The sequence below is a fragment of the Cavia porcellus genome, unplaced genomic scaffold, assembly GCF_034190915.1.
Source record: "Cavia porcellus strain 051 isolate PalLab524CR breed Dunkin Hartley unplaced genomic scaffold, mCavPor4.1 scaffold_27, whole genome shotgun sequence".
Lineage (NCBI taxonomy): Eukaryota > Metazoa > Chordata > Mammalia > Rodentia > Caviidae > Cavia > Cavia porcellus.
The window spans coordinates 51,484,341-51,511,071 of NW_026947510.1; the positions used below are offsets into that span (position 1 = coordinate 51,484,341).

A 26,731-nucleotide genomic window follows, 5' to 3' on the forward strand; every position below is an offset into this window, starting at 1 on the left:
AAACTCCTCTCAGGTAGACATGGGTTTCAGTCTGACTTTACCACACGTCTGATCATGTCTGGTCAAGAACTTTAGCACCACTGAGACCCAGATTCTTCATCTGTGTCATAGGCACTGGTGGTTGCCAGCCCAGAGTTCATTGTCTTTCTCTTTCAGAACACCAGTTTTGTTCAGGGCCAAGATCTGCCCACCTCTGAAAAAGAAGTAAAAAGAATCCCCAGGGTCCCTGATAGATAAAAATGACCACATTACCCAGTTGGAGCCCTCAAGATATAGATAAGGAAGAGCTTTTCTTCCCAACTAATAAGACAAAACCACAAAAAGAGAAGGCTTCTTGTCCTTTAAACTTTGCCCGTTTGCCCTTTGCCCTTTGCCCCTTGCCCTTTGCCCTTTGCCAATGCAGACTGGAAAAACAACAGAAACCTAACCTCCACAACAGCAAAGCTATGTGGTAAGAATGTATTAAGAAGCAAGTCTTTCCTCTCAAGCTTGTCCATCTCTAATTTATTGTCATTTGACAAAAATCAGATTTGATTTGGGTAAGCCACCAGCAACACCATGCAGCCAAACTCAACTCCTAACCAATCCAGCTTATAAACAGAAGATTACAATGGTGTCTTCCCTGGGGTTCTTTTGAGCATTAAATAATGCATGTAAAGTACCTAGCCTGACACCTGGTACATAGACACATTCAGTAAGTGGTAATATAACCTTTCTTTACTACTATTATTACAGCTATTATCCTCACTAATATGATTATTTTCTGTACAAAAGCCATAGGGGTATAGAGAAGATGTTATTCCTTCTGCCTGGGGCAGACACAACAGGTTTTCCCTAGGGTGTTACAATTCCACTCTGGTCTTCAAAATGCAGAAGAGTTTCCACGATATGTTTGCTAATAAGAAGTGAGCACATTTCCATGTCTTCCTTTCCTTAAGAGGACTTAAAGACTCTCTACTTGACCACAATTAGGAGAAAACTCCACTGGGGAAATAACAACACTGAGCTTGGAGTTGATGGACCAAGACCAGACTCAAAGTCAGTAGCTGTGATCTTCAGATAAACAGAGACTAACAGAGAGGTAAGTGGGCTGTGTAGCTGAAAATAGGAGCCAGAGCACCTAGGCCTAGAATTTTGTAAGGCCCATAGGTAATATGTAGACTTGAGAATATGAGAGACTTGATCAAATTCCAGCCAGTTTGCCCCAAAACTCTGGTTATCAGCAGCCATCAACAAACTGGTAGTAAAAGTCACTTTGTTTATAAGATCTTTGAGAACATGAATGCTGTCCTAATCCCTTTCTTTCTTTTTTTTTTTCTTTTTCCTTTTTATCGGTACCGGGGATCGAACTCATGACTGCCTGCTTGCAAGGCAGGCGCTTATGCCACTGAGCTAAACCTCCAGCCCCACCTAATCCCTTTCTTGATTTCTGTACCTGTAGCACTTAGAAGAGAGCTTACCAGAACATTTGGTGAGTTCAACAATCTAAAAACACAGGATCAGACCTACAACCCTCCTGTCCCCAAGAACAGAAAAAGACTTGGACCAGAGCAGATGATGCTAACGTGCCATCTTAACCACGCGCTCCTCTAAACAGAGTACACAGAACCCGAGTCTGTCTTCAAAACTGATCATCTCTCTAATCAGAGAGAGAAGAGTAGATATAAATAGAAGAGAAGATTTTCTGCGCCAAAGCTTTCTTTTCCCAAAAAAGAAAGGCAGAGAATACCCTTGATAATTCATCGGCCGGAGGAAGTGGAAGCAACTCCTGCCATGTGGCTGGCTAATCTGAGAGCAGATAGAGTCTAATGAGAAACTGAGTTCAGCAAAAAACGACTGTGTGATGTTTAAGCCTCATTAGGACAGCAAACTAGCCATTCAGACACAAACCCGGCATTGACTCTGGCCTGGTGTCCCTCCCTACCTCCCTCTATGTGTGGCATTATTGAACCTGGGTTTTTCCTATAGGCCAGGATCTTGCCAGCCCTTTCGCCCTTCACATAATGTGTTTGTCTGGTTTCTATTTCTGTAGTTCGATGAAGGATGATAGCAGGGTATTGAGTTGTTTTTCACTTAGTGCAGCCACCGCCCTCACCCTACTCTCCATTCCGTCCCCTCTTAAGTCATGCTTTCATTGTCTGTTTTGTGCCTTGTCCTAGGTTTTTATTACTTCCTCACAGAGCTGAGGAAGGCTTTATTTTATTTTATTTTCCAGGCTTTGCTAAATATAGCCTTGCATACCCATCCTTCCTGCAAAAAAATTATGGTGTTTCAGTATTGGCACTGACCTCAGAAAAAGACAGGCAGGACAGGCTTTAGATATTTGCTGAGCCCTTACTGAGTACTATCCTCTAAGCTAGGTGTTTTTTGCATTTAATTCTCACAACACACCCATGAAGTAGATAGTATTACGTCTCATTTTACAGATGAGAAAACTGAGAAGCAGACTGATGAAACAAGCCGCTCAAGGTCAGACAAGATGATTAGTTAGTAACAAGTACTTCCTGTCCCCTTACTCCAAAGCCACTGCTCCTTTCAGTGCTGTACCCTGTCTTTGGTGTTTTAGTTTGGGTAGGTACAGAAGCTAAGTGTCTCGAGCCTCCATTCTGTTGTATCAAGTCATTGGGTCTTCATTCATCCCTGCTCATGTTTTCCTCTGGGTCTCTCTCTGGCTGTCAGTATCAGTCCCAGCTCAGCCTCTACTGAGCTCTCCTATCTGATGCTGAGGCCTCAGTCCATGTGGATTCCCTTGGTCAAGGACATAGAAAAACCTTGGCTGATCTCACACAGCTCTGGGACCTTGGGACTCTCCCAGTTGCTGACTTCAGCCCCTAAGGTAAAGACACTGAGGTGTCTCTACACTTTACACACTTGCTGGAGGGGAAACACAGCACTGCCACCTCCCCTTGAGTCTCCTCCCCTCGCAAGTGTCACAGGGACCAGGAGCTCTGCATCTCCATCTCTGCTGCCCGGAGCCCCTTAGGAGATGGCAGGAGGTGGAGTCCTCCAGGGTCTCAAACCTGGCACTGGCTCTGGCTGTTTTCTTCTCCAGTCTCTTCCTCTCCCCTCAGCCCTTTGCCCTTCTGGGTAGAGACACTAGTCTGGTCCTGCTGATCCTGGTTCTTTTAAACTTCAGAGATGTCATATTCAGATTCATGCACAGTTTAGACTTTCGGAGTCAAAAAGACCAGACTTTTAAAACACAGACTCTTCTCTCAGTCCTACATTGCAAAAGTCTATTTTGAAATTTAAAAGCTGAGTCTTGACTGTTATTTCTCTTTACATTTCCACTATATCTGTTGTGTTCCTGAAATGAAAGAAGAGGAGAACAACAGAAGGTGCCTGGGGGATTGTGGGGAGACAGAATGTAAGTTAAGGTTTCTCTGCACTGTCTCCTCCCCCTGTGAACACAGGGAGACTGTTCCCATCCTTGCTTGAGGTCAGGGTGGGGATATGTGAAACGTGGGCCAGTGGAATGTGGGTGAAAGTGATGAGAGCCCACTCCGAAGCCTGGTCCCTAAACACATCCCTGCTGGTCCTGTGTCTCTCTCTCTTCCTTGCATTACAACTGTGTAACCCGTAAGCTGAAGATTAGGAAGAGCACAGAAGAAGGGAGTCCAGGCCTTCAAGTCACCACCTGGAGGAGAGCTGTCTAAGACCCTGTTTCAAAGGTTCACACTGTGATGTGAGCCACAAATAAACCTTGATTTTGTTAAACCACTGAGGTCTGTTTTTTGTTGTTTTGTTTTACAGCTTCTTACATCACTTACCCTGGTTAATAATTATCTAAATATTTTTCTACCTCGAAAATCAATATGTAAAATGTCAGAGATGGGGAACCATAAACCGACTGCCTCGATTAAAATCTATGATACTGAAGGTACATAAAGATTTTTTAGGTTTGAAAGAGATCCATAAATAATACCTCTCTTCCCCCATCATGTCAGGAACCAATTTAGAGATAAGCACAGCAGATGGAGAGAGAAAATCAAAATGTTTGATTTATTACTGATAAGCATGAGGTTTAAGTATACAGCTAAACCTAACTGGGCAGCCAAATGGAAGAGCTATGAATCTCCACTCTTAAATTTGACAAGCTAAACCACCACACCACCAGCACAATTGGAAAAATGCGAGCTGTTCCAACAGTCAGGCCTTTCTGGCATGACAGAAAGAAAACCAGATTCCCTCTCTGACTGTCAAGTTGATTATTTTAACTGTTTATATACTTTAGTGCATGTATGCAGTTCATAATGATTGCAACCATTGTGGGGGTTGGTTTGGCTACATAACATGTTTTAACGCTTGACATCCTCTTCACCTTACTTCTTCCACTCCTGCCTTCAACTAAGTAAAAGAAGGGGCCAACAAGGGGCCGAACCGAGCCCTGTCCAGTTTCTTCTTCCTAAATCATCACTCAAGTAAATCACTCCTATTGGACAGCTTTGGCTAAAGAATGCAGGAGGAAAAAACAAACCCAAAGGTTTCCTGTTCCCACATCTATTGTGCGCTGGCTGTATGCTGTATTCACTCAAGGACCACACAATGGAAGGAACTCACAAGGGTTCTATTCTCATCCCATTGGCCAAAGCAAGCTGCATAGCCAGACTCACCCTCCACAAAGTAAGGAAATGTAGACCTCCTGCAAGGAGGGGCAATGCATTTGTGGAACAAGGGTGAGGCATAAAGACATGGGCTTCACTTTTCCCAACAGGTACCCAAAAGCCAAAAGAGAAGCAACAGATGCTGTCACCACACATAGGCATCCTCTGGGCCCCTGGGGATGTCCCCTGTGGAATCCACAGAAGATCCCCCATATTCTACACCTGTCACCTGTTTCCTAACTCCAACCCAGCCAGACAGTGTATGTATGAATACCGTTCAGCATTTAAAAATAAGGAAATTCTGCCATTTCTAACAGCAACATGGATGAACCTAGAGGACATGAGGTTAAGTAAAATACACCAGGCAGAGAAAGACAAATAACACACAATCTCACTAACATATGGAATCTATGTAAATTCATTCATTGAAACGGAGCTGATTGGTCGTTGCCAGGTACTGAAAGAGGGAGAAAGGTGTGGGAGATCATTGGTCAAAGGGTTCAAAGTTTCAGTTAAACAGGAGGATTAAATTCTGAAGATCACTGCACAGCATGGTGACTGTCATTAGTAATACTATATTACATTCTTAAAAATTCCTAATTCTCCCCCTCACACAAACACACCCAATGCTGTGTAGGCGACAGGATGAATATGTTAACAATACGTTAATAATTCTGCAATTTATACATTTTATCAAAACACTACATTTGTCAAAACAGTAATGTAATTACATTTATCAAAACATTACATTGCAAAATGAAACACTGTATTATTTATACACCATAAAGTTACACAAGTTTTCTCATGCATTAAATTTTTTTTCTTTTCTCTCTCTCTCTTTTTTTTTTCCTTTTTTTAAGAGACAGGTCTCACTCTATAGTTCAGCCTGGCCTTGAACTCAGTATCTCAGGCTGGAATCAACCTCATGGTGATCCTTCTGTCTCAGCTTCTTGAATGTTGGAATTGCATTAAAATGTTTTTAAGCCTCTTTTCTAATAGCTTAGGTAATTCTTCTTCCTTCTCAGACTTACAGCATAAACTAGAATGTATGGGTACAAAATTACTCTTAAAACAATGATTAACATTTGTGCACGAAACACTTTCACATATAGAGCTATTAAATCTTGAAAATAACCACGTGAGTCTGGGGTTTTGGTTTAAATATGACATGTCTCTCGAAGACTCATGTACTGAGGCTTGATGCCCAGGGCAGCATTGTTCAAAGGTCAGACCAAAAGAGATGACTGGATCGTGAAAGCACTAACTTCATCAATCAGTCAGTCTATTAACTAGTTCATAGCTGAATGGACTACTCGAAGGAGAAGACTTGTTGGAGGGAATACGACACTGTGGTATTTGAATGGTTCTACAAGTGTTTTGTACCCAGCCCTTTTCTCGCTGGCTCTTTTTTTTCTCTGCTTCCAGAGTTCCATGAGATGAGCAGCTTTCTCTGCCACATCCCTCCACCACAGTGCTTCTGCCCTGAAGCTGGCCAACCATGGACTAGAACCTCTGAAATATGAGGTCTATATATCTTTCCTCCTCTAAGGAGTTTATTTTGTCACAGCGACACAAAGCTAACGAATACAGCTGATACCATTGTTATCCCAGTTTCTGGCTGAGAAAACTGAGGATTGGAGAGGAGTCTCCTCCTGACCCTGGTGTCTCTGGTCATTGAGGTTCTGCCATTCCATGCTGGCTCTCTGGTACTCACGTTTGACCTTGTAGGCACCTTAGCTGGTATCAGCCATGCTCTGCCTTAGATAACTTGCTGCCTGTCTTTCATACCAGACTGTAATTTAGGAATTCTCAAGTTTCCATTTCTGTCCACCATCATGTGTCATATATGGTTCATTCACATTAAAAAAAAAATTCTAAGTATCTCCTAATTGAGAATATGAGCCTGAGGACGACATATGAGATCCTTCCCCACATAGAGCTTCCATTCCAGTGAGAAAAGAGGGAAAATGGGCAAAAAGATGTGTGACAGTGTGAGTGCTATTCGGGAAAACAAAAAAAGAGTGGAATTAATACAGAGTGGGTTCCTATTTGAGCGTGTTTGTTTGTTGCTGTTGTTTTTATTGCTTTATTTTCCTTTTGAGACAGAGTCTTGCTATGTAGTTCAGGCTAGCTTTTGAATTCACTATATAGTACAGGGTGTCCTCAGATTTTCAGTGATCCTCCTACCTTGGCCTCTTGAGTGCTGGGATTACAGGCGTGTACCACCATGACTGGCTTTGGTACCTATTTGGATGGCAAGACCAGAGAATGTTTCTTCTATGAGAGGGTTACTTCTAAACTCAAAACAAGATTACATGAAAAGAAACAGAGAGCATCAGGTTGAAAGGCCCATGGGGTACTTCTTGAGGAGATAAAACTAAATGTTAATAATAACACACTTGCCTGCAGGCAGTGTACCTTTATTAGTGGAAGGCCACAATTTTAGTTCCATGCTTGGAAGAGTCAATGTAGAGACAGTGGACTCCCAGTTTGATCTCCCCTACAATTCTACGCACTCTTGCCCTCACTGTTTATATACTGTCTTGGTGCTGCTCAGACTCTGAAATCTGCCACCACCACTCTCCCAGACTTGATGGAATAAACTGCTCTTCAGGGCTGTACTATAGCACCATAGCATACCACACAGCCATTGTGCTGCAATCTGATGACTCTACTTTAGATTTTTGCCTCCTTCCAAGACTGGGGCTTCACTGGGGCTGGAATCTCTCTCCCTCCTGTGCTGGACATGCACACAGGAGTACTGAGAAATGCAGAGTAGGGGCTGGGGATTTAGCTTAGCGGCATAAGCGCCTGCTTTGCAAGTGCGTGGTCGTGAGTTTGATCCCCAGTACCGATAAAAAAAAAAAGAGAGAGAGAGAGAGAAATGTAGAGTAATGGGTTCCTAGCTCACCCATTTAACACTTAGCCTTCTCCATGAAGTCTTTCCTGATGTCACTTATGCTTCCTTAGCACTTCACAGTAGCACAGTGAAATATTAAATACATCATTATTTATTAGCACGTCAATCTTCTCCTCTAACTTTACATTAAGTGTGGCGATTGTGGTTTACATGTAGATGTCCCTTCAAAAGCCTCATGTAATCATAGGGAGGTTTTGGGGGAGGTGATTGGATCATGAAAATGCCATACTCATTGGTGGAGAGTTCACTGATGAGTTTGTAGCCAAAAATGCTGTTAGGTGGGGCCTGGTCAGAAGAGGTAGGTCACTCGGAGCATGACCTGGAAGGGTATATGTCCTTCCCTGGTTCCTGTCTTCACTGTCTATATTCCAGTCACCATGACATGAGCAGCTTTCATCCACCCTATCTTTCCACCATGGCTCCTTGCCTTGGACCTGGCTGATTATGAACTAAAACTATGCACCTCTTTTTAAATTGCATGTGATGCAATCCCTGGCTTGAAATTATACTAGAAAGCTACTGTGACAAAAAACAGCAAGGTACTCACTAAAAAACAAAACACCAAACAACAACAACAATAAAACACAGACCTGAGGATCAGTGAAACAGGTTAAAAGATGCAGAAACAACTCCAGACATACAGAGCCACCTTATCTTTGACAAAGAAGTCAAATACCTACACTGGAAGAAAGATAAATGGCGCTGGAAAAACTGGCTTTCCACATACCAAAGATTAAAACTAGATCTGTATCTTTTATCATGCAGTAAACTAAAATCAAGCTGGGTCAAAGATTATATATAAAGACAGAAGCACTAGATCTGCTGGAAGAGAGAACAGGTAAAACTCCTGAAGACTGGTGTGGGCAAAGACTTTATGAACAAAACCTCAATTGTGCAGGAAATATCACAAAGAATCAACAATTGGGATCTGATTTTGTTAAAAAGCTTTTTCACAGTGAAAAGCAAAAGCAAGCAAACAAAAAACCCACCAACAGAGTGAAGAGACAACTCACAGAGGGAAAAAATTTTGCCAGCTCTTCTTCAGACAAAGGACTACTATTCAGAATATAAAGGAACTGATAAAATCAGGCCCCCTAAATTTAAAGGCACAATCCAAAAACGGGCATCTGTAATGAGTAAACACTTCTCAAATGAAGAAGTACAAATGACAAATAAATATGTGAAAGTGTTCAATATTACTGTCCTTTGAGAGATGCAAATAAAAACAATGCTGAGATTCCATGCCACCCCAGAAAGAATGGCTATTTTCAAGAAATCAACCAATAGGGCTGGGGATTTAGCTCAGCGGCATAAGTACCTGCCTTGCAAGCAGGCGGTCGTGAGTTTGATCCCCGGTACCGATAAAAATGAAAAAGACAAATAGAAAAGAAGAAATCAACCAATAACAAATGCAGAAAGGAATATGAGGAAAAGAATCCTTCTCCACTGTTTGTGCAACCACTGTGGAAATCACTGTAGAGATTTCTAAAAAATCTAGGCCTATAGGTCCCATTCAACTCAGCTATTCCTCTTGTTACATTCCTGAAAGAATTAAAAGCATTATACCACAGTAATATATGCACACCCATGTTTATAGTGGAACAGTTTGTAATAGCTAAAACTTGGAAACAGCTCAAATACCCATCAACCCATGAATGAATAAAGAAGATGTACATTTTTATATAATGGCGTTAGTATCCATTGCCACAAAGGATAAGCTTGAGACATTTCTAGCTAAATGAATGCACCTGAGGCCATATTCTTAAGTGAAATAAATTGAACACACATGTTCAAATATCACATGATTTCTCTGGTGTGAGAAAATTTAAGTGCAAATAAGGACCAAAATGTATAATAGAAATTGGGAAATGAGAAGAAAATGTTCAAATGAGAAGGGGAGCAAGGGAGGTGGGAGGGAGAAAGGAAAGAGGGGCAAGAAAAAAGAAGAAAAGAAGGAAAAACTGGAAACAAAGCTTTTATAAATAGAAAAGGCAAGAGGGGTTGAAGTTGAGGGGGATGGAATGGGAAAAAAGAAGAAGCAAGATAAATCATGTATGGATACAAATTTCCCACGATGAATGCAATCATCATGTATATCTAAAATATATCAATAAAATAAAAATTCAAAATAAATTGCTGAGTCCTGCCTGTCTGCACTGAGAAAGTCACTGTCACAGTTTATGTCCGGATGTCATTCCCAGAGCCTCATACCCTCATAGGCGGGGCTTTAGGAAGGCAGTTGGATCATGGAGGCATACAACTGTCTTGCTGTTAGGAAGTGGGATCTGATTGGAAGGTGGGTCACTAAAAGCATGCCCTGGAAGGGTTTATCTCTTTCCTCACTCCTCTAATCTTGCTGTCTCTGCTTCCTGTTGACATGCCCTGAGCTGTTTCTCCTTTGTCATCCCTCTCTGTCTTTCTGCCCAGCTTTGGAGTCAGTGAACATGGATTGAAATCTCTACAACTATGAATCAAAATAGATATCTTTTTCCTTGGTGTTGTGGGTATCAGGTATTGAGTCTCAGTGACATGAAAGTACTAAGATTTTGGTACCAGAGGAGTGGGGTCACTGCTGCAATACTACCTGACCACGTGGGTCAGAAACATTTGGAACTGGCTTGTGGGAGGAGTTGGGAAAGATTTGGAGCTTCCAGTTGAAGAAGCAGTCCTAGAATGCTGTAAGCCGAGTTTGATGGGAGATTCTGGTTAGGGCGCAAAAGATCAGAATGCTGATAAAAATGTAGATGTTAGCTCAGGAGGTTTTAGTTGGGAATAAGGACTTCCTTGGACTCATGAGTGCTATTCTGTGGTAGGAAATCTGCCTGCATTTTGCTCATGTCCTGAGACATTATGTGGGACTGAGACCAAGGGGAGCAGACTAGCATGGCAGGAGAAATGTTAAGACAGTCTAAGGTTGAGGCAGTGGCAGGGCTACTGTTTGGGACTTTTAGCCAGTTCTACCCTGAGAATCAAGAGCAAATGGCCTAGAAGAATGATTTTAAAAGTTTTGAATTTTGCCATAAACAAAGTATTGGTAAAATCGGGGCCTGCAAATATAGTGCAGTAGGGAACTTGATTGCTTGAAAAGATTAGCGTGAAAAAGCCAAGCACTTTGGAACAGAACAATAGGAAAGATGGCCTAAAGGAGTCACAAGAACCAGCAGGACTCCACTCTTTTGCAGGCTCAAAATTGCAGTGGTGAAAGACTTTGCTTTGCGAAAAGAGCCCCAGGGCACCATGTTCCAGAATGGTGACTGCCTAAGGAACAGGAATTGATGACAGAGTTCAATTCACCATGCTCAGCTATCTAGGCACTCAAAGGCCTGTGCAAGCACCAGCAAGATGTAAAAGTGTACTTTACCTGATGGCAGATATTGGCCATCAGCTAATGTGGTGCTGGTTTTACAAACATGTGCCACACAGGAGAGATGCAGGAAATTAAGGATGGTAGATTAATATGGTGGAGGAAATTTCAAGACAGTCCAAAGTTCAGTCTGCAGCATGGTTATTGCTTGTAGCTTTTAGTGAGCTCTGTTGTGAGAAACAGGTGCAGAAATCCAATGTGAAAAATTTTCATTTTTGCCAGAAAGAACCACCCTCTCCTACAAGATGCAGTAGAGGAGAGATAGGTTGCTAAAAAGATTAGCCCTAGGGTCTGGGGATTTAGCTCAGCTGCATAAACACCTGCCTTGCAAGCAGGCGGTCGTGAGTTCGATCCCCGGTACCGATAAAATAAAGGAAAAAGAAAAAAAAAAAAAAAAAAAAAAAAGATTAGCCCTAAAGGAGGCTAAGTACTTCAGATCCAGACAATTGGAAAACCAGCTTGATGTGTCAGGAATCAGCAAGATCTCTTCCTTTGCAGGCTCAAAGGTGTAAGGCTATAAACTTTCCTTTGAGAAGAGAACCCCAGGACACCCTGATTGTGAAGGGCTTCCTGGGGAAAAACTTTCCCAGGATTTGGGTTTAGCTCACAGTTCTCAGATATCCAAGTACTCAGACGTTTTTGTAGCTGTGATTCAACAGGGCTTGAGTACCTCACCAGCTGGCAGACCTTGGCATCATCTTCATGGTGCGGGCTTTATAGGCATGCAGAATGCAACGGTTATGGGATCACGAAGACTTCCATCCAAATTATAAAAGAAGTTCAGCCTATAAACCAGGCAGTGTGTTCCTGAGAGGGCAGTGTGTGAAGCCATGAAAGTGCAAAAGTGCAGTGGAGACTCCAGAAAGTTGGAGAAACCAGGAACTTGGAATGTCTAAGGAAAGTCACAAGGTACGGACAGAGGCAGCCTAAAAGAGAAGCCATGAGGGTTGCAACCGCCAGCAGTATCCTAGGGATGGGGCCACTCAAGCCCTTTGGAGTTCATATCTCACCACACCTTGCCCAAGCTAATGGACATGCAGCTACAGGATTTAATGTTTTCCCTGCTGAGTTTCAGTATGGCTTTGATCTCCCTGGTTTCTATCCCTGTAATCCTTCCTTTTGGGCTGGGAATGTTTAACAAGTGCCATTGTACTTTGGCAGTGTTTCATTTTCTTTTTTATTTTGTTTATTTATCTTTTGGGTTTTTTTGGGGGGGGTATTTTTTTTTTTTTGAGACAAGATCTTACTATGTGCTCCAGACTTATAACAGCTATGTTAGATAGAAATATTCTAGGCAGTCAGACAGGGCTGGGCCCTTGAAGGAGTCAGTGCAGAAGATGAGAACATTTTACAACTCTGGGTTGTAAATGCATTCATTGAAGACCAGGCCTCAAGATAAGGATGAAGTGACTATACCTACTTCTCCAGGGAATAAATGATATGATTGATAGTCTCTATAGGCATCAGTCACCGCAGTGGGGGGAAAACATCCTTCCTTATTCCTTGACTCACCCCTTCCAGGAAAGGTCCTTGTTCTTTCTATGCACACTTGCTAAGTGACTGGCTTCTCTAATGGATCAATATTACCTGACTATACTTGAAATCTTATTGGTTGATGGTAGTTTTGCCCCACCTTGTGATGTGACTTGCTTCCCCATTGGATCAATATTACCTAAGTAACTATACTTGTAACTTTATTAGCTGTCCATAGTTTTGTCCCACCTTACACCCACCTCTTGATTTCCTACCCACTTTGTGATTTTGTTCCATAAAGCTTAATTGAGAAGTGAGCTCCTAAACAAGCTGCTTTTCAGGTCCCCTTTCTGTCTCTCTTAGGCAGAAGTTATCTTTCCCTCAATAAGTATATCCTACTCTTAATCTCCATTATTCCTGAGAATTCATTATTTGATTTTGGGGAACATGAACTCAGAGTATTGGACATCTAGCAGATTAGGAGTTAAAATATTTCTCTTACATCATTTAGGGGTCCTATCTCATTCCTATATCAAGCTGGCCTTGAACTCACAGGGATCCTTCTGCCTCAGCCTCCTGAGTACTGGGATTACAGGCATGTGCCATCATGCCTGGCTCTTTTTTACTTTTATAGAAGCTCACAGTTCAGAGTTTGCCTTAACTCTCAGAGGAAACCCATGGTTCTGGACTTTTCAGCCACCTTGAGATTGTCAGGACTGTAACAATTCTTAGAGACAGATAAAGTGCATTTTGTATAAAGAGATGAGAGGTCTTTTGGGGCCTGGAATGTTATACCTAGATGTCACTCTGAAGCCTCATGTGATGATAGGCAGGGTTTTGGGGAGGTGATTGAAGTATACACTCATCAGTATAAATTCACTGATGAGTTTATTGCTGTTGTGGCTTGTATCTAGATGTCCCCCCAAAGCCTATGCAGTCATAGGTGGAGACTTTTCAGAGGTGGCTGGATCTAGAGTGTGTGCTGCTGGGATCAAGGGTGTGTAATTACAAAATCATTCCACAGATTAGCTTAGCACCACCCTAATCCCAGTAGCCTAGATATAACATAAAATAGTCAGAAAGATGTTCTTAAGGTCTGTTCCTTGTTGCTTTGCTACCCTCTTGCCTATCATAAACTGTTTCTCCTCTGCCAAGCCACCTTGCCTTGGAGCCAGCTGATTTATGGACTGAAACATCTACAGACTGTGAGCTAAATAAACCTTTCCTCCCTTAACTTTGAGTGTTGGCACATGTGTAAACATCATATTGTTTCACTAGTGTGAAAGCTGAAAGAAAAAAATCATATGTGTGTATATGTATTTTTATATGTATATAAAATAGTTAAGATAGTTATACTACTGATTTCTCTGAGTTTGCTGAAGAGAAGGGTTGGTACTGGTATTGTTTGGGCAATTGAAGGCAGATGTCTTGTGCTCTGGGTGAATGATTTGGAGATGATGATGTGTAATATATGTACTTGATTGATATAGTTTAAAATTTTGTTGTAGTTCTTTTTCTTTCTTCTTTCTTTCTTTTTATCTATAAATAAAATGGATTTTAAAAAAAGAAAATGGATAAAAAAAAACCTTTGAGTGTTTGTCTCAGAAGTTAAAAAGAAAGTAAGACAGTTGCTAACTGTGCTGAGAGGGGTTGGGGCCCACTCAGAACAGGTGGTCATGGGGCTGGGCCTAGAAGGGTGTTTTCTCCTCCCTTTACTCTCTGCTTTCTGACCACCGTGACATGAACAGCTTTCATCCACTAGATCATTCTGCCATGCCTCCCAGCCTTGGAGCCAACCCACAAAGGACCATGAACCAAAATAAACCCCTCAGCCTATATTATGCTGGTGTTGGGTGGTAACCCCTACAAAGGTGGTGCAGGAAAGGTACACTCAGATAACAAGTGAAGGCAACTAGGTAGAAACCAAACTAACTTTCTTTGCTTTTTCTTTCTTTTTTATTTTTTGGTCTTTTCAACAGTCCTCCTGCCTCTGTCTCCTGAGTCCTGGGATTATAGGCTTAAACTACCATGCCTGGCCCAAATTGAGTCTCATATAATACTATTAATTTGGATGTTTATGTGAAATCTGTAGATATTTAAATATTGAAAATTAACAACTTTGCAAGATTAAGTGAACTCTTATGTTAGTCCGTTGTCTGTTGCTATGACAAAAATACTTGAAGTCGGATCCTTATAAAGAAAAGAGGTTAGAGCTTAGTGGCACAGCATCTGCCTGGCAAGTATAAGTTCTGTGTTCCATTCCTGAAACAAAACAAACAAACAAAAAAAACAACAGAGAAATAAAAGAGATTTATTTAACGTTTTATAGTTTTGGAAGCTGAAAGTCCAAGGTTAAACAGTCTCATCTCTCCAGACTCTGGAAAATGACACTACAATGGCAGGAGCCCTTGCAGAGCAGATTACATGGTACGGTAGGACAGGAAGCTGGAGAGTGGGAAAGGGCATTTCACTCCCTATAACAATCACTCTCTGAGGATGATCTCACTCTGGGAGACTAGCATGAATCCCGTCTGAGGACACACCCAGTGACCTCAGCACCTTTCTTCAGCCCCTCTCCTCCAGACTCCACCATCTCTGCACCATTGAACTTTGAGCCAGGCTTTCAGCAGATGAACCCTTGGGCCACAAACCACATCCAAACCACAGCTCCCAGGCCTTCAAGTGTGGGGTCTCATTTTATTCATGATGGTATTCTCAGTATCTCACTCAATGAATGACAAATAGCTGCTGCCCAATAATATTTGTTGAATGAATGAGTAAATAAATACACAAATAAATGAAAGTATGGGAAATCAATCATATTAGCAATTCTCAGTAAGGTCTGTCTGGGATTTAAATCATCATTTGGCTTAGCCAAAGTTGGATTCTCGATGATGGGCTTTCTACGGGGCATTTCTATGTGATGTATTTCAGTTTGCTTTTTTCCTTGCTTTACTGTCTCTATGGACTTGAATGCCTCTGTGTCTTTTTGGGCATGAGATCAAAGTCTCTAAATAGGCTAATTTTCACAGGTGGCCCACGTGGACTTAAGCACTAATCAGACAGACAACTCATAACTTAGTGCTTATAATCCAGAAATGTGTTGGTACTCATAGAACACAGAATATTTCATACACCAGTACTCAGTGTCACCTAGGTACTAACCTTGAGTGTGGAGTCCTGATTAACTCAGGAGGAAACTGGCAAAATATCCACCCAAGGACATGGGATGTTTAGGTGGCCTCCTCCTCAACTTGCCACCTTCAGCTCTGCTGAGAGAGGTGAGTGTACTCCTCTTCACCATTGCTAAGGCAGTGACTAATCCTTGTAAATAATGCCCAATATTATCACAAGGCCTCCAGACTAGGTAACAATGAGAGCTGACTCTTTTATACTAACACCAAGGCTGCTATCCTGAAACGATTTCTCTAGAAAAGAAGAATTCATTTGAACAAAAATATAACCATCCCTTGGTATCCATGGTTCCAGCACCCCTTTCAGCTACTGAAATCCTTGGATGCTAAGCCTCTTACACAAAATGATGTACAATTTGCATATAACCTATTTATAGTCTCCCATATACTTTAAGTCATCTCTAAAGAACTTATAACACCCAATAAAATGTAAATGATGTTTAAATAGAAGTTATACTATACTAAGGAAAACTGATAAAAAAAAAAACTCTATACATGTTTACTATGGATACAATTTTTTTTCCCAAAAATTGTGACCCACAGTTGATTGAATCCACAGATATGGAAAATATAGATATGGAAAATATGGAACAGAAGGTAGACAGCATTCTATTACCAAAGTCTCAGAGCATGTCTAGGGGATGTGATTTAAGGAAGGGAGTGGATCTTTCCTAATTGAGCATCACCCATGGCTGCTAGCAGAGGGCCTTCTTTGTAGCGGACACTACATATATGTTGTCACTCGCACTACACATCAGGCATTGCTCTGACAATGGTCCCCTAAGTGTTGTCTCGGTACCATTGAGGGTCCCTGTCTTGTTCATGGGGTCCTAATTTGCAAATATTTCATAACAGTGCTGAACATTACTTACCTTTTTCACTCTCACTCTTTCATGAATGTTGTTGGCAATTTCCAGAGGCTACGTGAGTTTGACAGCTTATAGAACTGTGTGCTTCTTGTGTTTTGAAAGTTTCTCAGTTTTTGTTTTCAAATATGGCAGATGTCAATAGATATAATGCAAGAAATAGGTTCTTTAGAGCTTTAAGAGCATGAAATGGCATAAATGACCCCAAACTCTGGAGACCCTCACTATGCTACACAATGTGAGAAGCCAATGGGGATTGTTATGGCTTATATCTAGATGTCCCCCCAAAGTCTCATGCACTCATAGGGGAACTTCTGGGAGGTGAATGGATCATGGATGTGTGATCCTCGGTCCTGGGTAAGTGACACTGGAATTAGTCACCTGACTGGTTTAGCATAGTTCTAGGTTTGGATGGTGGATCTACTGCAGAGGGAAAACCCACCCTGGTGTGGGTGGCACCAACAGGTAGGCTCCTAGCCTGAATGGACAGAAGGACAGGAGAAAGAAGATGTGCTGCCCCCTACCTGCCATATCATGAACTCTTTCTCCTCAAACACACCCTGCTCTGGAACCAGCCCACTGTGGACTGAAACCTCCCCAGACCATGAGCTAAAGTGAGCCTTTCCTTCTTTAACTTGTAAGTTTTCCAGCAACAAGAAAAGTATTCAAGACAGTTACTATAAAAACAGCAAGGTAAATGGGGTAGGAGGGACTCGAGGAAGAGAGGACAAGCTCACAGTTTTGACTCCAAAAACACCCACCTGGGACTTTTTTCTTGAGCTAGGATCCTGGTGGTAGCGCCCAAAACCTGTATGTCTAACTGCTGAGTCACAGAGCTCCCTCAGGACTGGCTAAACTGCTTGTCTGGACAGCCTCAGGCATAATTGTCTCTCACTCATGTCAGAGATCTCCCCAGTGGAGTTTCTCCAGCAGCTTGTTGAGAAGGCTGTATGGGAGAGAATCTGGGGTCTTACAAGTCTGAAGTGCTTTGTCCAAACACTTTCAAATGTTCCTACCTGGTTGATGACTGCAGTGAGAAAGAATTCAAGATTACAAATCATTTAGTAAGATGTTTGAAGGGTTAGGTCATCTGGCTCACTGTTGCTAGGAGAGGCCTGAAGTGGTTCTGATTCTTTTTGTGTTTTGGATTTCTGAGACAGGATCTCACTTTGGAGTGCAGTCTAGCCTTAAATTCATTATGTAGCCCAAACTGGCCTTGAACTCACAGCAATTCTCCTGCCTCTGCCTCCTTAGCGCTGGGGTTACAAATTTATGTCACCACACCTAAGCTTAGCTGTTCCGATTCTGTTTTTCTTATCTGGAAATATGTAGAATCTCCTCCCTTCTCAGTGTCCACAGCACTGTACTTTACGGTCTATTTTTATCCATTGTGGTCAGTGCTTGCTGGACTCCTTCATTGCAGAAACTTGAATTCTGTAAAATTCCTTGAGTTTATCGTTAGATCTCTTCCTTTTCCTCATGCTCTCTATTCTCTTTTTATAGAACATCCAAATCTTATTCTGGTGTTGGATCTCCTGGCCTGGGTTTCCATATATCTCTCTCTCTTTCTTTCTTTCTTTCTTTCTTTTTTTTTTTTTTTTTTTTTTTTTTTTTTGAGACACGGTCTTGCTATTTAGTGCAGGCTGGCCTTGAACTTACTGCGTAGCCCAGGCTAGCCTCAAACCTGATCCTACAGGTGAGCGCCACCATGCCCAGCTTCTTTCGTACTTTGAATCTGTCTTTATGTTTTAATTCCCAAGATGCTCTCTCAACATGATCTTCCAGCTTTTTTATTGATTAAAATCATCCAGCTATCAGATCTCTGTTTAAAGCTCTGTCTGAATCTGCTGGACGTTTCCTAATAGTACTCTGTCTTTATTGCCACTCAAGGATGCAATCATATTATGTCTCTGAGGATAAAATGCTTTAAAAAAGAAGAAGGGGCTGGGAATTTAGCTCAGAGGCATAAGCACCTGCCTTGCAAGCAGGCGGTCGTGAGTTTAATCCCCGGGACCGATAAAAAGTTAAAAAAAAATTAAAAATTAAAAAAAAATAGAAAAAGAGGAACAAAATATTCTCTCTACAGTGTGTGTTTCTTTCAGGTTGCTCAGGTCTCTCTCTTCCACGTCAAGGTTTCCCTCAGATGTAAGATGTTCCTCGCTTCTCTGTGAAAGGCTGGCAGCTCTGAGCACACGGAGGTGGGGGTGTGTGTCTGCCCAAAGAGTCACCCCAGAGTGTCTGGGAAACCCAGGATGCTAGTATGTTTAAGCCTTCTTTTAAGCTGGTTGTCTTCCTTTTCCTCCTTGGAGGGAGAGGGTTTGGTTGGCCGAGTTCTAGGAAACTAGCTAAGGAGTGAGGGCTGGGCTGGGTGGGTGTGCTTTCCACACTGGGCACACATTTGTTCCTCCACCCCTCATTTTCTAGGCAACACCAGTGTCCTCAGCTGTGCCTGCTGCCCCCCAATCAGAGAGACTGTTTCCCCGCTGAAAGGAGCCTTCCAGATTTCCTCCGGATTAAGTATGAGCTGGGAGAGGGGATCTAAGAATCCAATTGCTTCCAAATAGCTCCCCCCACCAGTCTTTCTTATTTTAGCTCCACCCGCACCCCCCCCTTCCCCAGCAGGGGGACCGAGGCTGCCAGGTTCTTTGTCTTTGGCAGAGTCCCCCTATAAATCATGCTGGTGCTCAGCCTTCCCACGGTGGCCTTGGATTTGGCTTTTCTGGGCTGCCAAGTCAGTCACCACCGGCCTCCTCTTCTTGTGGTTGTGGTTTCTCATCCTGTTTTTCTCTACAGTGTGGGTTTATGCCTCTCTCTCTCTCTCTCTCTCTCTCTCTCTCTCTCTCTCTCCCCCTTCCCTTCTCCTCCCCTTCTCTCCTTTCTCCTTCCTCTGCCTCTTCCCTTCCCCTTTCCTGTCCTCTCCCCCCCCTGTCTCTCCTCCTCTCCCTCTCTCCTCCTCTCTCTCTTCCTCTCTCTCTCTCCCTCCCTCTGTCCCTGCTGTTTCTCCTTTAAATTCCTCTTCCAGAAGTTCTAGTGCGGTTTCAGGAGAGAGCAAAATTAGATACGTATGTTCAATCTGTCGTTGTAACCTGAACTCTCCCCTAAAATTCTGAAATCCAATCTGTTCCTTAAAATGTGGTGTGGGAGTACTCCACAGAGCTGAAGAATTCCTTGGCTTAATTTTTTCCACAGACTCTGCTGCCTGTGATCAAGCCCTCTGCTGGAATCCAGGGTACTGATGTGGTCTCTGTGCTCGCAGACATCACTTAAGCAGAAGGGAGGAACATACTCAAGGGAACACAGTACATTCCCACAGTCCCTCACCCAAAATTCTTGAGGTCAAATGGGTTTGGGGTTTGAGAAGATACCAGATTTTAGAAAGGTAATAGAGGCCCTGTACCCCTCAGGATTCTCACAGCACCTCAGTGGGGCCTGCAGCAACACTTTGTGTTTCAACCACACATATTACTGCAGAGAAATGTATGGATACTCACACCACATCGAATAAAAAGGAAGTTTAAAACCTCACATCCATTCAGGACATGTTTTTAAGCAAACCGCGCTAACAGACCAAGCCTAGATTTCAGTTTGCAATTGCTGAGTTGGTGGTAAGGACCGTGAATCTCTTTAAGTCTGTTTGCTGCTATAACGAAATACCTTCTGCTGAATAATTCATAAGCCATAGAACTGTATGTCTCACTGTGCTGAGACCCAGAACTCCAAGTCCAAGCTATCTGCAGGCTCAGTGTCTGGTGAGAGCTGTTCTGCAAAGTCTTCTCCTGGGCAAAGGATGGACAACACCCTATGCATCTTTCAGGCATTATTTTTTCACTACTGAGGATTGAAATCAGGCCTTTGCACATGTAGGTGCTCTACCATCAAACCACATTCTCAATCCATTTCTTTAAAAAAAATTTTTTTTTGAGACATTGTCTTGCTAAGTTACCCGGACTGGCCTCGAACTTGCAGTCTTCTTACATGAGCCTCCCAAGTAGCTAAGGTTATAGGCATGTCCCACTGTGCCTGGCTCCCCAAATCAGAGAGACTGTTTCCCCACCTGAAAGGAGCTTTCCAGATTTCCTCCGGAGTGGAAGGGTATATGTATGAGCTGGGAGAGGGGATCTAAGAATCGAATTGCTTCCAAATAGCTCCCCCCACCAGTTTTGTAAGGTCACCAATTCTATTCATAAAGGCTCCAAACTCATAAATTAATTAAATCACCTCCTTAAGACACCACCTCTTAATGTCATCCCACTAGCAAGTAACTGTCAACACAGGAATACGTACTTGGTGTATTCAGTATAAAAATGAAGTCTGCAGAGCCGGGCATGGTGGTGCATGCCTGTAATCTCAGTGCTCAGAAGGCTGAGACAGGAGGAACATCATAAGTTTGAGGCAAGCCTCAGCTACATAGTGAGTTTAAGGTCAACCTGAACTGCTTAGGGAGACCCTGTTTCAAAAACAAAAAACAACACAAACAAACAAACAAACAAACAAAAAACCCACAAAGAAGTCTGCCCTAAGTACTGTGGGGAGTCTACTAATAGACTAGATGGGGAGAGAATGGCTTCATGGAGGGGGTGGTATTTGAGCTAGACCTTGATAATTGAATAGGTGCTCATCAGGCAGGAATGAGAGTTATATGTGGAGCTCAAGCAAAGGCCCTGAGATCTGGCCCATGAAAGCATGTCACTTCATGTCTCGCTCTTGAGAAACAGGCACTAGGCAGCTTGGTGTGGGTTCTAGAGTCGAGCTCTTTATCCACAAGATGAATCTACTTCCTCCAGCCAAAGGATGAACTTGGAATGGTACAAGAGATAGGGCTGCAGAGGTGGCTGGAGCCAGTCACAGAGAACTCTCTATGGCTATTTATTTATTTATTTTGGTGAGGGGATCTTTCTGAGACAGAGTCTCTCTATGCAGTTCAGGCTGGCCTTGAACTCACTTTATAATACAGGCTGGTCTCGAATTCCTAGGGATCCTCCTCCTCAACCTCCCAAGTGCTGGGATCACAGTTGTGCACTACCACATCCAGCAAGAGCTCTCTGAGTGCACCAAGAAGTTTGAGCTTTGGTCTGTAGAGCATCGTTTCTCAAAGTGTGGGCTCCTGGTGGGGGAAGAGAACACGAATTCAACAAGAAGCAAGCCTTCCCTATGAACCAGTGCCATGTGCAGGCCACCACCTGTAGGGAGACAGCCAGAACCCAGCCCCTTCTGGTGCGGAAACAAAAAGAGCCAGCCTCCCCCACTCTGCCTGCAGTAAGCTGCTGACTGATCCAGACAAACACAGGCTGCCAAGACAGCTGTTCAGGTGTAACGCAATTTGATGCTTGTGGTGTTTGGTGTTTCACTGTAGGTCTAGGGCCAGTGGTCTGATAAACTAGACAGAGGATAACGGTATGCAGCGTGGCATCTACTGGGGATCTCCTTCTGAAGATGGTAGCCATTGTTAATTCCCTGTTATCTTATTTTGAAGTCCTGTATCATTTTCATTAGTTTGCTGGGTTGGGTTTATTCTGTTTTGTTTTGTTTTGTTTGATTTTGTTATATCTGATGGCGTGGGCAGCTATTTCGAGGATGGCAAGATATATTATGGTAGCCATTTTGGATTTACTATTGTCTTATTTTGAAATCCCTTACTGCATTCATTGTCTTGTTCTTATTGGTTCTATTATGTTCTGTTTTGATTTTTACTATGTCTGAAGATATTTTGAAAACAACAAGAGGCATTGTAGCCACTGTTGATTTTGTATTGTTTTGAAGTCCTGTGTCACTTAACACTCGTTTGTTTTGATTGACCTTGCTCTGTTTTATTTTGCTTGGTTTTATGCTCCTTAAATAAAGTTTAAAAACTAAACAAACAAAAAAGTGGGTTCCAAACTCTTTTAAGGAGTCTAACAGGTCAAAATAATTTTTAAAATAATGCTAACATATTACTTTGTTGACATTTGTAATGAGGACACGAAAGCAAATTTGAAGCTGGAGGGAACTTTATATAATCACATACACAACGAAATGGTAAGGTTGTGACTCTAATTAAGATGCTTGATCCTTGAGGACACACTTTCTAACTTTCTGCATGACGAAGCAGGAAGGATGCACGAGACCTTGCTGTTTCTTACTGGAGCACCTTAGTTATCACTTGGAAGAGTATCTGCACGGTGGTCTGAGCTGCAGGTCAAGTCAGACATTGCTCATGGAACATCACTTTTACTTGAAAGAGTAGCTGCTCCCTCAAAATTATGTTTATTCATTTTGGGTGACTTTGGCAGGTATTTTCTTGAACATAAATGCAGCCAGCCTGTCACTTCCCGAAAAACAAAGCTGACAATGTTTGTTGCCAGTGAAAAAAATTTGAGCTTTTGAGCAACAATGAAAACACTCAGAAATTTACAGCAGGGTTTGTCCTCGGTGGTAATACCAGTGGTACCACTGATGATATTATTTGACCCTCAACAGTGCTATGAAATGTGTCAATGTTAGGAGGCCCTGCCTCCTAACCCAACATCTTTCACAAGATGCTGCAAAATCCTGCAGGGATGAAATATCCACTCTAAATGTGAAATCAATGGATTTTAATGTAACAGTCTAAAAAAAGTTCATTGATACTGAAACCACATTCCACATGGCAATTCACTTTTAAGAACCTACTGCTCATTGGGTTTTGGTGTGGTGTTAAAGAAACTATACACAATTATGTGAAAGACTGTTAAAGTACCCCTCCTTTTTTTTGCAAGTGTATACTTGTATGAGGTCTGATTTTCTTCCTACTCTTCAACCCAAACAATACATTGCAACAGCTTGATTGCAGAAGCAGAGTTGAGGATCAAACTAAGCCAGACAATAAAAGGATTTGCAGAACTGCAGAACAATGTTGCGCTGTTCACAGAGTATTTTGCTCACAAAAGTCATGGGAAATTTAGCTATTTTGCAGAAAAAAATGCACTTGCAATGGGTCTGTTATTCATGTTTTAAAATTAATAAGTATTTTTAAAATAGTCTTGCTTTGCATTTCTAACCTGGAAACTTTTATTATGACCAACATATATAAGAGCTCTTTGGGGTTCTCCAGGACTTTCAAGACTGCAAAGAGGACCTGAGATCAAATAAATTTGAGAGCTATTACTACAAATAAGAGGCAGTGCAGGATCGAACAAGAGGAGAGGGTGTGTTAGAAAGACCTTTCTAAAATCAGGTTGCAGTGACACAATCAGGAAGTAAGATATGCTGAGAAGAGAATGGAAGAGGCAACAGGGACAGGCAAGAACATTTTTGCAAGGAACACCCCAGAAGTAGAAATGACAAGGCTGATAACCTCTCCACCCTCACCCACCCACCATGCCTCATGGTCTCCATGTTCCCTGTAGGACTGGCCATCCTAATAGCCATCCAGCTGACTGTGTCCTCAGATGGGTCCTTGCATTCTCCCCCTGCAAACTTGTACTTTATAGTCTTCTCCATCTGGGAAAAAAAAACCCCAAAAACGATGAAAAGAAAATAAATAGCAACCTCAGCCTTCCACTTTATTAGGCCCCAAACCTTGCAGGCATTACACTCAGCAGCAAATGCTGTCAGTTCCATCTCTATAACATTTCCACATAATCCAGCCGCTTTTCATCCTCCTCCACTGCCTCTGTGAGCTCATCTTCCACCCTCCCCCTTGCTCACCTCCTTTAGTCACGCTGGCTTTGTTGAGGCTTGGCCATATGAAGCATATTTCCACCTCAGCCATCATAGTGGCTGTGCCCGCTGCCTGAATCACTCTTCCCTCTTGGTATCTACATGGTTTCAGAACTTTTGCTCAAACTTCTCCTTACTGAACAGTGCTTCTTGTATCTCTTGGCAACCCATTTCTCCTGCTGTACCTATCTGTTTTTTTCCTATCACTACTTTTTTTTTTTTTTTTGAGACAAGGTCTCACCATGCAGTTCAGGCTGACCTTGAACTCATTATGTGGCCCAGGATGGACTTCAACTTGCAGTGGTCTTTCTGCCTCAGCCTCCTGAATGCTGGGATTACCACATGTACCACCACACCTAGCTTCTTAGTGTGATTGACTTTCAGTCATCTCTTAACGCATTTTGCTTCCCTGCAGTAGCACGTCAGTTGTTGCAAATCACAGATGCTTAAATTTTGTCTCTTCTCCAACACCTAGATGGACCTAGGCCAGAACAAAACACTCAACATTTATTTGTTGAGTAAATACATGAATGAATGATCTGGCACCTACATTAAGTTTTTATTTAGAATCAAGTTTGGAAACCATTATTTCCTTAGCAAGGCAATCTGTCTGACACAACCCTGGCGGTACCTGGTATAATAGCTAATTTACTAAGCTCTTCCTGCGTGCTGCCTTAAGTGTTTTCTCAGGCATGATGTTATTCTTTCCAGCAACCTACAAAACAGAAACCATTATCCCCATTTTACCGATAAGAAAACAGAGGCAAAGAGAGACTGAGTAACCGGCCCAGGGTCATACATCCAGTTAGTATTAGAATAAGAGTTTGAACCAAGCAGTTTGGCCAAACGATACACATTCCTAACCATCTGTTGTGATATACAGGTCCAGGAGGAATGTAAATATCCATGTGAACAGGCTGGGTAGGATCTCTAAGGTGTTTCCAGTTTTATAGGTCTGTAACTTTGAGATTTAACCTATTTATAGTATTCATTGACCAGCTGACTAGTTAGCTAATTAACTTATCAAACAGATACCTGGTGCCAGCTTGTGGGCCAGGCATTTCCCATACTCCTAAGAAGGCACAGTTATGATGTCCATCATACAGACAGGACACCAGAGCTCACAGAGTTGAAGGACCTGAAGAACCTGTCCAAAGCTCAATCAACCCCTTTCCCTGCCCCCAGCTTGCTTCCCTCCTAGGGAGGAAGGAGCTTTGGGACCTCAGGTGGGAGATGTCCACTCATTGGGAGGTATGCAGGGTGAGGCCAGGGGGCTGACTCCAGTACTGCTGGTGCTGTCCTTATACTGGAAAGGTGTCAGCTAGGTCCAAAAAACCTGGTTGGAAAGTTGGAAAAGGAATAATTCTTATTAAAGTCCTTTATGTATTTATTTTTCCTGGTTGGCTTTGCACTTGCAGCGACGCTCCTGCTTCAGCCTCTAGAGGTTGCGATAGGCCTCTGGGTCCGGCAAAGTCCTTTAATCTTGACCTCTTTCCTCCAGGCTGCTGGGGCAGTGTCAACTAATGTATCATAATTTATGCAGCAGATCCCTAGGTACTGGACCAGCAGCAGGCTTTGACATCGGCCTACATATTCCTAAGGATGCTTCCCAAGCAGGCATCACGGAGCAGCCTGCAGAGGTTTAGAAAAGCTTCCTTAGTTAGAGCAAGGAAAAGGACCCAGAAAGGATCAAATCGAAAAAGACTCCTATTCAGGACCCCAGCGCCGGAGGTAGACTGGAGCCTGGCTCCAAAAAACTCAGGCCTGCCTGGAGACAAGGCAGGGTCACGTGACGCCCCGCCCCCACCCCGGCTGGCAGTGCAAATGGAGTCACAGGCAGCCTCATACCCCGGATTGCAAACGTTCGAGGTCCCCACCCATTCTGTGGCAGGAAGTCCAGTGTTTTCCTAGGGTTTTCCAAGAACGCCCAGAGAGTGCTGGGCCCCTGGCCGCGAGCTGCCCGCCGCGGACCGAAGGCTAAGGAAGCCCGGCTGCGCCCCCTGGAGGCGCGTTCCGGCGGCCCCCGCCTCCGCGGCTGGAGACGTGGCAGGCCTCCGCCGCGGGCACGTTTGGGAAGCGCGGAGGCCGGGAAGCTCTCCTAAAGCCATCCGTGGACGTGAGAGGGAGACGAAAACCGCATCCTTTTGTGCAACCGCGTCCCATCACGAGCGTCCGCAAAGATCGATCGCAGCGCTCACCCCCCGCCGGCTAGTCGCCCCTACTTCCTCTAGGGGGCGCGCTCGGGGCCAGAGCGGGTTTCGGGGTCTGCAGCCGCCGGCTTACCTTTCCCTCCTGCAGGCCGCTCGCCTGCTCTGTGATGCGCTCAGGACTGCTCAGTAATGCACGCCCCCTCCTGTTTAGGATTTGGGATCTGAGAGCAGCCGATCTCTGCGAATTCCTGTCCCCAGCGTGAACAGGAGGAGGCATGAAAGAGGATATGTACGAATTTTTTTTTTTTTTTTTTGCCTTGGCCATAGTTCCATGCATTTTCCACGTTGTTCCCTCTTTGTGATTCTCAGGATAACCACAAAGCCCACATTAATATCTCCATTTCAGTCAAAACTCCGAGGTCTGGGGAGGTTAAGTAACTTGTCCAATGTCACAAGGGTACTGATGGCACAGCGGGCTTCAAA

At 43.1% G+C, this 26,731-nt stretch overlaps 1 long non-coding RNA gene across 1 annotated transcript; it reads right to left on the reverse strand.

Annotated features, from left to right (window-relative positions):
• Positions 1-23,916: 23,916 nt before the first annotated feature.
• On the reverse strand, positions 23,917-26,507 carry LOC134473451 (uncharacterized). The gene is made up of 2 exons (XR_010043648.1): positions 26,382-26,507; positions 23,917-25,730 (listed from the first exon to the last, which is right to left on the reverse strand). It is a non-coding gene; the product is annotated as an uncharacterized LOC134473451 (long non-coding RNA).
• Between the last annotated feature and the right edge of the window lie 224 nt (positions 26,508-26,731).